Source organism: Candoia aspera, chromosome 3 (assembly GCF_035149785.1).
Source record: "Candoia aspera isolate rCanAsp1 chromosome 3, rCanAsp1.hap2, whole genome shotgun sequence".
Lineage (NCBI taxonomy): Eukaryota > Metazoa > Chordata > Lepidosauria > Squamata > Boidae > Candoia > Candoia aspera.
In genome coordinates this window covers 14,853,526-14,867,523 of record NC_086155.1, presented here as the reverse complement: position 1 = coordinate 14,867,523, position 13,998 = coordinate 14,853,526, and positions in this window count along the sequence as shown.

Here is a 13,998-nt window from a genome sequence, read left to right as displayed (position 1 = left end):
AGAACCATCATCCACAAAAATGAAAAGACAGCAAGAACAGAGGAGTACAGTAGGAAGAAAACACTGCAAAAACTGCAGACCCCATACCTGGGTGGTATCTTCATTAAGACCACCCAAAATCACATAAAAGGGAGGATAATCTTCCAGGTTCTCCAGAATTCTTTGTCAGATGATACCCCTCCCCCGCAAAAAAACCTGGGGATAAGGGATGGAAAAGATGCAAGGAAGTCCAAAACATGGCTAGAAGTTTAAGGCATGAGATGTGTGGTTCCAAAACAATCCCAAGAAGGATTTCATAAAGTGAATGCTGAGTTAGTGCTGAGTAGTGTTGCTATCTGATTACACCCATTCTTGAGGGATAAGGAAAAGATTGTTCCTCTTAGCTCTGAAAAATATGAAGAACATTAGTTCCCAGCCTTTCTTTTATCACAGACAGCATGCACAGGTACTTTGGCTGAGCGGAAAGAAAAAAGATTACCTTTCTCAGATCAACAAGGCCAAAAAGTAGTATTGGTTGGCACTCTAAGTATAAAGTCAATTAAGCCAAAGTATTATCTAGTGGTTGGAGCAAATTGAACCCTCAAAATGTACAGATTAGCCAGAGATTTAAATTTAATCATTTCTTGCCCTCTACCAGCTTTTCTTGATCTGGTGACTTCTGCCCTTCAGCCTCTCTCTTCTCTGGGATGTGTGACACAACACTACACTGGTTGAGAGATTAGGGGAGCTGGAAATCAATGTAGTCATTGGACACCAGGTTGGGAAAATCTCCCCTCTCCTGTTCTTGCAGCTCTCTGGATGAGAATTATTGGTCTTCTTCTCTGCTGTGACCCCAGCCAACAAAGGAAAAGAGAACCACACCATATTTTTGCCATGGAAAAGGGCCTTTTAAGTGGTCATTTCTTCACTGTCTCAAACATTCCAAAGGAAGCACCAGAAAATGTTCTGTGAAGGTCCTTTTCCCACTGTTGAGTTGAAGTGTTCCTCCACTCATTTTTGAGTTGGCAAAACACCATACTGGCATAACATTTGCTGTTCCCATTGCCAATCCTTATCCTGCCCCTGTTGCCTCTTTTTCCAGTCATTGCAATCCCTTTGATGGTGTTGGAATAAGTGGGAAAATACCACCTTAATACTACTTAATACCAGAGTTAAGGATAACTTAACCCTGTTTCACCCATGGATTTAAGTCAAGGTGAAGTTAACTTTGTGCAGACACAATAGAAAAAGAGGCTGCCTGAATGGTTTTGTGCTGTGGTTAGATGCAACTGAAGATATGTGAATAACTGGATGCAAGAGAAATATATTCAAACATAGGTTCCACACCATAGATAGATATATTTTATGTGCACGGGTAAGATTATTTGCACACCTATCAGTGGAACATGTGAATGTGACCTACATGTTTGCTAATACCTGGATCACATACGCTGAATAACAAATGATTAATGCCCCCCCCCCTCTCTCTACTTCTCTGACTATGCCTGGGTATACTTATCATATGACAAGATACTAGCGTACTATATATTTCTTAGCTGTCACAAAGAACAGCTACTGCATGCTTTCCCAACCTGGTTTCCTTCAATCATACATGGAAAACAGCTGAGAATTCTGGGAGTTATAGATCCCACCCATCTGTAGGGTATTAGGTTGGGCTTGGCTATGCTTCTGAATTGGGGAAGGAAGACATCTCATGGAATGAGCGCTAGATACTTTTTCTGTTGATTATGGCAACAGTTGCCCAGCTCTCAAAAAAATCACATTCCACCCAAACAGGCATGTTTCTAAAAGACTTGTGGTTGTCTTTCCTACTTAAGTTGCCCACCTGATAGCAAAACCTGATTTCCTGTTAAGTAGATATGTATTTAAAGCTTTGTGGATATCTACTTCTTTTAAAACATTATTCTGTTCTGGATTGTGAAGGCTGTGCAAATTTCTTTCTGTTGAGGGGCATATTAATCTGTTGTGTGCAAAATAGTGGGTGAACAAAAGCTAGGAGAGCCAAAAATGGGTGGGAACTTCATTCTGCCTCCTAAATCTCTCTCTTTCTTTGTAACACCCTCTTTTATGGTTTTTCTCATCCTCTTTCTGACACCTTCTTTCTTCCAAGTGATCAGGATGTGGAAAAGAAGAGATTCCTCTGACAGAGGTCTGCAATCACCATTTGAAATTAGGGTGGAGGACACTACTGGCCTCAAGGCTTACCAGTTAGCCATCCCACTCCAGGGCAAAATATTACTATCCCCTGACATGTCCCTGGCCAAAGAGTTTGTGCAGCCACAGATCTGGGAAATCTGGAGAAACGGATTTTATCTAATGATAAGCAAAATCCCAGAGATCACAGGAGATGCTGCACTCATTAGGTTGCCTTTAGACTCCTTTCTGTTGTATCAGAGGGCTGCTGTGAAGCTAAATGTCACCCTGAGTTGCTTGAAGGAAAGGTGGGACACAAATTCAATACAACAAAAAAGCCATCACTCAAGCAAAATGGCTCAAAACTCGATAGTGTGAAGATTCTAAAGGTGGCAATTAAGGCAGGAATTAACTAATTAAAAATCATGGGAATTGCTTTAATTTGTCCTCATCCCAGAATGCAACACAGAATGTGCAAGACTTTAGCAATTTCTAATTGCAGCACAATTTTTGTTTTTTGTTTTTTTGTGGGAAAGGGGAGAAGGAAGAAGAAGGAGACAACCTTTTGCAATGCAATGAACAGGCCTAAACCTGTGAAACTAAATGGTGGAAACTGTTTGTGATGATTACTGTCTCTTAATTGATTACACACAAACAGGTGTGACTAAGGACAGAAAGGCTGGTGTGTGTCTATAGAGAGAGAAGGGGGGGGAGGAAGAAGGGGGGGAAGGTTGCCACAGCTGCTTTCACTTGGGTTGCCTGCAAAGAAGATGGTTGCTTAAACACAGCGTCAAAAAATTGACAGTTGCAAGGTGGAAGCACAGAGTTTTTCTTCTAAAGTATTTTGAAGTGTCCTCCCGCAAATCTCCTGATGTCAAGACACTTTTAGGTGGGTGGAAAGTTGTCTCTCGGAAGATATGGATTATGGGAATGTTCATGTTTTTTGTATTAACACTTCACTGAAATATTTTTGGTGCATATGGTGCATTTATTCAAGAAAAACACACACCCCTTTTACCCTCTTCCTTCTACTTCTTCCCCCTTCCAATTTCTCTTATCTGTAGCATTATGATAAAATACATACTAAAGCTTGACGGTGTGTAAAATAATTGTGTTGACAGTTAGCAAGAGAGTGTGCCGTGAACATTCGTGTGTCAATAAACATGTTAGTCTTTAAGGTACCACAAATCTCTTAGTTGGTTCTGCTGCAGCAGACTAACTTGGCAGCCCTTCTGAAAAAGGGTGAATAACTTCAGATCAGCTAAAGTGAAAATGAAATGATTTCACATTCTTAAACCTTTCACGTTCTTGAACATACGGTCAAAAAGTATGAAGAAGCCATTATTTGAAGCCAGTTCTTGGTAAGACAGTTTTCACCAAAGCCTAAAACAAACCCACCCTGAGCAATTAATATGTGCCATCAAGTCTCTGTCAGCTCTTAGCAACCACATAGGTAGACCTTCTCCTTGATCATCTATCCCCAGCCTTGCCCTTCAGGTCTGCTAGTGGTGCACCCATCAATGCTGTAATCAAATCCATCCACCCTACTGTTGGTTGTCCCCTTTTTCTCTTTCTTTCCACCTTTCCCAGCATTATAGACTCCTCGAGAAAGCAGTATCTTTATCTAATGTGTTCAAAATATGGTAATTTGAGCCTGGCCATTTGTACCTTGAGCGAGAACTCTAGATTGATATGTTCTATGATCCATTTGCTTGTTTTTCTGGGTATCTATGGTATTTCCAGGAGTCTTCCCCAACACCAAAGTTCAAAAGTGTCAATACTTTCTAACTCCTTTCGAAGCCCAACATTCTCTTCCATTGATTAACACAGGGAAAATTATTGTCTGCATGATTCCGATCTTTGTAATTATAGACACATTATGGTATCTGTATATCTCTTCCAAGGCCTTTGTTACTTGGTAGGATTACTGAGTGCTAGTCTATGGCTGTGGCTGTGGCATCCCAGCAGAAGCTGGATTCTTGGGTGGCCAGCTCAGGCCAACTCAGCCTCCCATCCTTCTGAGGTCAGTAAAATGAGTACCCAGCTTACTGGGGAAGGTGATGACTGGGGAAGGCAATGGCAAACCACCCCGCTAGAGTCTGCCATGAAAATGTTGCAAAAGCTGCATCGCCCCAAAGGGTCAGACATGACTCAGTGCGTCCACAGGGGACCTTTCACTTTTCAGTCTGTGGCATATTTCTTGACTGCTGATTCCTTTCTGTCCATAGTCAATCCTACAAGGGAGAAGCTATCTACCAATTCAGTATATCAATTGTCAGTTACAAGGCTGTTTGCTGTACCTGTTTCATAATTTGGTCTTCTTTGTATCCCCATTTTTCTCATTAGAGCTTCCAGATCACTTGCATTTTAGCTATCAGAACAGTGTCTCACCATAGCACAGGTGGGTGATATTTCTTCCTCCTCCACACTCATATTTTTTTTCAAGTTGAGTCCCGTTTTCCTAAGGACATTTCATAGCTTGACATGGTTAACACAATCAAAGGCCTTTCTATAACCAATGAAGCACATACTGACTTTTTTTGGGCATTCTTTGGTTTTCTCAATTATCCAGCATGCATCAGCAACAGTGTCTCTCTTTCTTCTGCTTTTTCTAAAACCTGCTTGAACATCTCACATCTCCCTTTCTAAGTAGGGCTTTTGTAAGAACTGTCACTTTGGATCCCAATAATGGCCTGACTCATGCACAATTGAAATATGCAGAATTCAGAATTATTGAGAATGTGTACAGATCAAGAGAAAAGCTGTGATTGAAGATTCCCGCCTAAACTACCTAATTAATAGTTACAGACACCCGCTCCCCCCTTACATCTCTTCCCACCTAATTCCAATGGTCAGGCATGCCAGGAACAGATGTCTCTGATGGTATGACCTTGACTCCCCCCTTAGCCCAAACAGAACAGCTTCACACTCCTTGGTGTTCCCCCTCCCAACTGGTTCTTGACATGTGTTGATTCACCATGGCAGACGAACATGATCAGACGATTCATCAGTCATTTGATTGTGGAGTCTGACAGCTTTAATCTGCATTGGATGAGATTATTGACTAGCATGTGAAATTAAATATATTATATGATAGTTTCATACTCGGTTAAATCTCCTTTCTTTAATATTGGTATGTAGACTGGCCTCTTCCAGTCTGTTGGTCACTGTGTTATTCTCCAGATTTGTCAGTATAATTGGCTCAGAACTCTCTTTCTATTGCTTACCATATTTCTGTAGATATTCCACTAATTCCTGTTGCCTTCAAACTTGATAGTGAATGGAGTGCTGATCTAACTTCATCTATCCCACCCTGAATCCCAATCCACACTGTTCTTTTTTCATGCAGGATACCAAGTAAATTCACTCTTTCAAACCATAATGTAGGACAGGACTTCTGAGTCAGGAAGCAAATACATAAATACGAAAAAAAATACAGGAGTTTTTCGGTCTTTCTGTTTGGAGACACAGTCGTATGTTCATTGTTATGCTATGCGAAAGCACACATGCATTTCCTAACATATGCTCATTCCCACATGGAACCCAATTGGCCAGAACTAGGTTACTGGAAGCAATTAATATAGAACATGCCCATTAACAGGTTTATCCACATTCAGCCTATACTTTGTCACATTGTGCTTATTCCAGAACCTTCCTCTCTGTCCAATATTTCTTGGAAAATATTCCCTTCTTCTACCTTTGCAAAGTTATGGGTTATCAGTATACCAGAGTAAGCAAACTGAAAGAGCACAAGGCAAAATGGTGCAGGGTTTTGAAATACGGATATATTTTCATTTAAATATGAAGGTTTTTTTTCAAGTCAATCTCAAACTTTATGGCTTCAAGTACATGTCTGTCTTCTTCTTCCTTGCCAGCATTATGAGCATGGTTTGCTCTTGCCTCCTCAGATTCTTAAAATTCTTTACAGTGTTTGTATTCCTTGAAGATCTCCCAACCAAATATTAACCAGGCCTCATTCAATTTGGCTTCTGAACCCAGAGAAGGTTGGCCAAATGAATACAGCATGGATGTATCCATGTGGTTGTCAGAAGTCAAGTATAAAGCTTGGCTGAATTTGAAAATGATTTGAAATTACTTAATTTGATTTAATTTAATATTTAATTTAATCTAATTTGAAAACAAGACTCATTGGCTGGCTAAAAATAAGGTTGGATATATTGTTGGTTAGATCATTATGGGAACCTGGTCATTGTTTTAACATGTGCTGTAACAAGGAAATTCTAATAAGGTTGATTTGTTCAGGCAAGACATTTATATAAGTACAGCAATTGTGTTTTGATAATCTGGGATTAGATTTACCATGATATATGAACCCAATCACTGAATCCAAAAGGAGTTAATCCCAGGCTGATGTGTACAAGATTGCAACTGTGTGCCCTTTATGGTTGGACCTTCTGAAAATCCAGAAAATCCCTTCTGACAGCAAACTGGAAAGTTGGAAGTAAGGGCACAGGGAGAGAAAGATAGAACCGTATCTGCTGTCTCCTTCCTGGAGTAATAGTATTACTTAATTATAGAAGTATTTATATGTGATTATACGCAATGAGAGATAATATATTTAGATTGGCTCCAAAACTGTTTAGATTGGCTTCCTTTGTTTGGGAAATCTTTCAGATCTAAAGCTTTTCCTGTTCTACCCATTGTCAAAACCATACCATGCTCTCTTCTGAGGATTACTGAAGACAAAAAAGCCAGTCTTGGAGGCTGGTGAGAAACAGAAGAAAAATCTTAGATTGCCATTTCTCTTCCAAAATCTGAGCTCTGTCTCCAATGTTTGAGGGACAAATCAGAGAAATCCTATAACTCTTAAGAAACTGACTCATGGGCTATAGACAAGCCCCCTCGCTCCTGGACTTCTGCAAAAGATTAAAGACCTGGTTTTGTAGGCAGACTTGGAATGGGAGGGCAAATAATCACACCTGGGGATGGCTAGCGCCACGAAGTGATCCGGAGGGACCTACCACACTGAAGGTCTGATTGAGATCTCTTCGCCATGCAGATATTATATATTTATATTTTTATTGTATTTTTAATTGTAATGGTTTTATATTTTAATTCTGTTTTATTGTAAGCCTCCCAGAGTCCCCCTGTTGGGGAGAGATGGGCAGTGAATAAATTTATAAATAAATAAAAAATAAATAAAATAAATTTACACAGGCTTTCTTAGAGTTGGAAAGGGTCGGGAGTCTCTGCTGAAGAAGCAGTATCTTCCCTCCTCTTCCTCTTATGGTATTAGGATGCTGAAATAGGCTTCTTTGCAATGTGATTATAAACTTGGTTGATTTGAAATAAGCCAGTGAAGTCAAATTAACTCTTGTCCTTAAGCCCTTATACTTTGCAAGACTGTAGAGTGGGCTAGCAGTGGGAACTAGCTCAAAGCCTCATGTTTTCTTGTGCCTTTACTTGTTCCCAAAGTTTGAAAAATCTGTGATTCCTATAATCTGAATGTTTGAACATAAACAAAATTCCACTCATCCCTATGTGAGAAAATTGCTACCACTCATGTCTCCCAAATCTCAGAGGTATAACATCTGATCTTTTTTTTATGCTTCACATCTGATGAAGTTTTAATGGAAGTAGAACAAAACCTTAAAAAATACAAGAAAAGGTGAAAATATCAAATCATATCAAGCAATTAGTCATAATTAAAATACAGTAAACAACCCAGTGAAAAATGCTGAGCAGAAAGAAATGTCCCTTAAAATGCAAGGAATCTTTTGTCATTGCTAATTAAACAACTGAATTATAACATGGCTGTGTTTTCTATCAAAAATTGTGTGTAAAATCTCATATTTTGTGCTATGTCTCAGTTTGCTTTGTTGGATGGCAATTGGCATTTTTACTGCCTTTAATGTTTTGAAATCCTTAAACGTTCAACAGAGACTTTCCCAAGCTGATCCCATCAAATATGTTGGACTCTAATTCCTATAACTCCCAAAGGCCATGCTGGTTAGGAATGATGGGAGGTGAAGTAGAAGTAGTCAACATTTAGAGACTGCAATTGGGACTGACAATTTGGTCATTAAGTGAAGCGGTCACTAAGTGAAAATCACATAACCACAACTGTGCTTACAATTTTACTTCAGTTTTCATTTGCTTCTTGCTACTTCCTTCAGCTGAATTGGGGTTCTTTCTCTTTCTCTTTGAGGACATCTTGTTAAGGGATAAATAAGTAAGTGACAATAAGAGCAGAGAGACACTGTGAAGGTCATAAATGCAAGGACTGGTCACTAAGTTGTTATTTTAGCATTGTTGTAACTTTGAACAGTCACTAAATGAGGCAGTTGCTAAGCAAGGACTACTTGTAATCTGTTGGGCATCGTTAGGCAGAGCTGGTCTAGCATCATGCCCCATAATAAAACTAAGTGTTCTACAAGCTGATTAACAAACATATATACCTTTATTAACAATCAGGAAATGATACTTTTAAAAGCCTCACAATTACATGTGTTTTGATCTAATAAGATAATTTTCTTTTATGCTTTCAACCTTGTAAAATACTTTAACTGTGCTCTAGCATATTAAGAAGAGTGTTGCATACAACCTTAGGTTATCAAACACCTAAAATCTTTCTAAACAAGAATGTATCTTGAACAAAGTCTAAATCTCTAAGTCTCTGAATTCTTTGGCTAAGCATTTGAAATATTATTTTAAAAAACAGAAGGAAATAAAGGATTATTATAGCTCACTCTTAATTCTGTATTTTCCTAATAGGTATTTGAAAGTGGTAGCTTCTGTTTTCTAAAAAGATGAATAGTTTCTAAAGATCAATTGGTGTTAGCATTTGACACTCTCGACCATCAGATCCTGCTGGTGAGGCTACAATCCCTGAGCATCACTGGCAATGTTTTGCCTTGGCTTTGGTCTATCTTTCTAATAATTCCTTTTCAATTATTTTACGTTCAATGCTGCAATAATGGAGAATATATATAGCTCAGCGGTGGGGTTCTTGATCTTCTCTGAGCTTGGCATTTTCCTTGCAGACATTTCTTTACCTCACCCGGTAACATTATCACGGAAGGAAAATGCCATGCTCAAAGAACATCATCAGTGCTTGAAAGGTCATACTGACCCTGATGATTCCCAGTTTTATACCTCTTTTCCCTGAGATAAATGAGGATATGTGGTACTCCTTATCAAGATCCTTTTGGACATCTCATCATGGATGACATCATGAGGGTTAAAACTGAATATAGAGATCTTGCTCTTTTAACCAGACCACCTTCCCATCTCTAGTTTTCCTTGTTTTTTTTCAGGGCTCTGAGCTGGCTCTGGTATCAGGGTCCTCTTAGGTGATGCCCTTTTTCGTTGGCTGTTTATAGCAGCAACTGCAAAAGGGCATCATCTTCATTTATTGAACATCGGCCAAATCCGGCACTACCTGTCCACTGCATGGTGGTTAGTTTAGGCATGGTAGTTCCTCACCTGAACAATTACAACAAGCTACAGGCAAGTCTTCCATTGTCCTTCCTTTGTCCATTGACTCTGGTTCAGAATGTTGTAATATGCATTGTTCTGGACCTCCTTCATTTCTATCTTGTTTTCTTCCACTGTTGGGCCATACAGTAGCTTCCTGTTAGGACTAGAGCCCAATTTTTCCTTTTGGTGGTAGTGTTTAAGGTGCTGCAGTTAGCCATTCTCAGTTACCTGTCCCAACCTTGTTTATACAACACAATCAGTAGGACAGGGGGTCCTTGACATTCCCTCTTCAAATGCTGCTCCACCCTGTTTGCATGTGATTCAGGACTGGGGTCCCCAGTTATAAAATTCGCTTCCTTTTCTACTCCAGTCTCACACATCTTTAAGATGTGTGAGGGATTTAAGAGAGATGTGAAAATGTATCTCTTTAATAATCCAGACTGAATGACAGAAGAAGTTTGAGTAGATGTTGGGAATAGTGGTTAATATAATTAGATAGTAGGACTATTCTGTTGTAAATCTTATTAGTAATGGCAGATGTCAGGGCATCAGTTTATAGATATTTTATTTATTTATTTATCTATCTAATTTATCCCTGACCATCTCCTCCCATCAGAGGACTCTGGGCGGTTTACAACAATCAATTAAAACCATCACAATAATACAAAAAGTAAAATACAATAGAAATAATATAAATAGAAATAAAAATTAAAAATCCAAGTGGTGAAGCATCTAAAACAGTCCAAGTGTGGGAGGAGTGGTCTATAACAACCATCCCCATGTAGCTCTATTCCCCGCTCCACCCCAAGCAAGGTGGCAGAACCAAGTCTTCAGACTCCACCGAAAGGCCAGGAGCGATGGGGCCAATCTCACCTCTGGGGGCAGCATGTTCCACAGGGTGGGAGCTACTGCAGAGAAGGCCCCGCTTCCTGGACCCCGCCAGATGAAATTCTTTTACAGACAGGGTCCGTAGCATGCCCTCTCTGCACGATTGGGTGGGACGGGTTGATGTAATGGGGAAGAGGCAGTCCCTCAGGTAACCTGGCCCCATGCCATGTAGGGCTTTAAAGGTGATAACCAACACCTTGAATTGGACCTGGAAGCAAACTGGTACCCAATGCAGCTCACGCAGCAGTGGTGTTACATGTGCCCTTCTGGGGACACCAAAAACAGCTCATGCAGCTGCATTCAGACCAGCTGAAGCTTCCGGATACTTTTCAAGGGTAGCCCCATGTAGAGCACATTGCAATAGTCTATCTGAGAGATAACAAGGGCATGAGTGACTGTTTGAAGGGCCTCCTGGTCCAGGAAGGGGTGTAACTGGTACACAGCACGTAGCTGCACAAAGGCTCTCCTGGCCACGGCTGCCACCTGCTCTTCGAGCAGGAGCCGTGAGTCCAGGAGGACCCCCAAGTTATGCACCAGGTCTGTCTGGGGCAGTGCAACCCCATCCAGAACCAGAGATGTTAATGTCCCGGATACAGAAGAACCATTAACCCACAGCCACTCGGCCTTACCAGGGTTCAATTGAAGCCTGTTGTTCCCCATCCAGGCCCCCACAGCCCCCAGACACTCAGAGAGGGTGGTCACGGCATCACCTACTTCACCCGGGATGGAGATATACAATTGAGTATCATCAGCATACTGATGATACCTCATCCCATGGTGATGGATGATCTCACCCAGCGGTTTCATGTAGATGTTAAAAAGGAGAGGGGAGAGTACTGATCTCTGTGGCACCCCACAAAGAAGGGGCCGCAAGGCTGATCTCTCCTCCCCTATCAACACCGACTGGGATCGGCCCTGGAGGAAGGAGGTGAACCAGCGTAAGACTACGCCGCCCACCCCCAACTCCCTGAGCCACCCCAAAAGGATACCATGGTCGATGGTATCGAAGGCCACTGAGAGATCAAGGAGAGTGAGAATGGATGCACTGCCTCCATCCCGCTCCCAACAGAGATCATCCATAAGTGTGACCAATGCCGTTTCCATCCCATAACCAGGCCTGAAACCTGACTGAAAGGGGTCTAGATAATCCGTTTCCTCCAGGACCCTCTGAAGCTGCAAAGCCATCACTTTCTCAACCACCTTCCCCAGAAAGGGGAGGTGGGAGACTGGACAAAAATTGTCCAGAACAGTAGGGTTGTCCTAACAGTCAGAAATCACGCTGAGACGAGGAGTAGGTCTCTAGTGTTATTACTGCTACATAAAACAGAACCCTAACAAACTGAAGAAGCGTGGGAAAAACCCAGAGAGATAAACCCCAAAAGTTAAGGTGGGTCTGATCTGTGTCTCTTTGAATGGCTGCTTAACTCCTCAGTACTACGCATGCATTTTCCCCCCTGGATAGAGGCCCCTTCCAGCTCGCCATCAGTACTCATGACAAGGGTCCAGCGATGGCTTCTTGAGGGGTGTGTGCGTACCAACACCTCTTTAAAGGCCGCTGGAAACACCCCCTCTCCCAAGGATGTATTAACCATCACATGGACCCAATCACATGTTACCTCCCAGCCTGCTTTTACTAGCCAGGAGGGGCACGGGTCTAGATGGCATGTGGTGGCATTTACTGTCTGTAGGATCCTGTCCACTTCCTCAGGTCCAACAGGATCAAATTGCTCCCAGATAACTGGGTAAGCCTGTTTCCCTGGTATCTCTCCAGACCATGCCTCACGCCTGGAGTCCAACTTGGAGCGGATCCGAGCGATTTTGTCCTGCAGATGCTCAGCAAATTCCTCTACATGGCACTGTAGGTGGGCCACTGAACCCACCTTCCCCAAAAGGGATCGAGTGATCTTAAACAGGGCCATCAGGCGGCATTCTGCAGACACAATAAGAGGGGAGAAATATTGATGTTTCGCCGCTTTTATTGCCACAAGGTAGGCCTTAATGGCGGCTTTTACCTGTGCTCGGTCGAATTCAGTCTTTGTCTTCCTCCAGCAGTGCTCTAGGCATCTCTTAACCCTCTTCAGAACCCTCAACTCCTCCATAAACCACGGGGAGTGCCGGGTTCGATGAGACAAGAGAGGCCACACAGGTGCAATCCTGTCCAAGGCCCCAGCCGCCTCCCTATTCCAGGCTGTAGCTAGGGCCTCCGCTGGACCGTGCAGCAGATCACTGGGTATAACCCCCAGCTCCCTCTGAAACCCTACTGGGTCCATCAGTCGCCGGGGGTGGACCAATTGAATGGGTCCTACCTCCCTGCAGAGGGGGGTGGCATAAGAGAATCTCAGGGCCACCAGGTTATGGTCTGACCATGACAATGGGGACAGATCTAACTCTCCCCTCAGATCACATTGCCACTGCTCTGACAAGAAAACCAAGTCTGGGGTCTGACCACTGTCTCAAGTCGGGTCCCGAATTATCTGGGACAGGCCCATGGCTGCCATGGTAGCCATGAACTCCCAAGCTGCCTCTGAGGCATGCCCCAGGGATGGCAGGTTGAAGTCCCCCAGAACCATGAGCTGGGGAACTCCACCACCAGCCCCGAGATGGCCTCAAGCAGCTCAGGCAGGGAGGTTGCCACACAGCAGGGAGGTTGGTACAGCAGCAACACTCCCAACTGTTCTCAGGAACCCAACTTGAAGAACAGGGTCTCACAGCCAGCCACTTGTGGAGCAGGGCCCCTGAAGGCCACAAGAGAGTCTCGGATGACAACAGCCACCCCTCCTCCCCTGCCCTGGGATCTCGGCTGGTGCCATACCGTAAACCCAGCTGGGCACCCCCCCTTCAGCGCCCAGCCAGGTCTTGGTAATACATGCCAGGTCTGCCCCCTCCTCAGTGATCAAGTCACATATGAGGGGGGCCTTGTTATTAACTGACCTGGCATTAAAAAGCAGCAGCTGGAAACCAGGGCCCCTATGGATCTGCTGACCAGGGCCTGGGTCTGAGCGCAGAGGGCCAGAACACGCCACTAGTAACAAACACCGGGGACGTCTTCCCCGAAGATGGTCCGCCCTCCGGCTCCCGCCATAACGTCCCCTACCCATCACCACCTCAATAATGAGCCCCGCCATGTAGCCCCCAGTGACTCCTGATCCATTAGCCTCCACTCCTGGACCTCGGGAGTCTCTGGCTCTAAGTAGGGCTCCCTCCATCCATTCATACATCCTTATTTACAATCAATCTCCCACAGGGTGATGGTAGGCCTTCCGGCACACCAGCTTCCGCTCTCGGCGCCGTCAGAGCCCAACCCTCACCCCTCCATTTGCTATGCCCCCCCTTGAACTCTCCCTGCTCAACAGGGGGCACTCATTCATTCTTCACCCACCCCCTGTGTCTCACTCAGGGGGTGAGTGCCCTTTTACACAAACACACTCCCAGACAAGTCCCATATTGGACTTTCTATTTCTATGGGTGTTATTTTTAAGGTGAAAATTTCATACCATATGTGGAAAGGCTGTGCCCTTGTGAAGATGGCATTGAAAC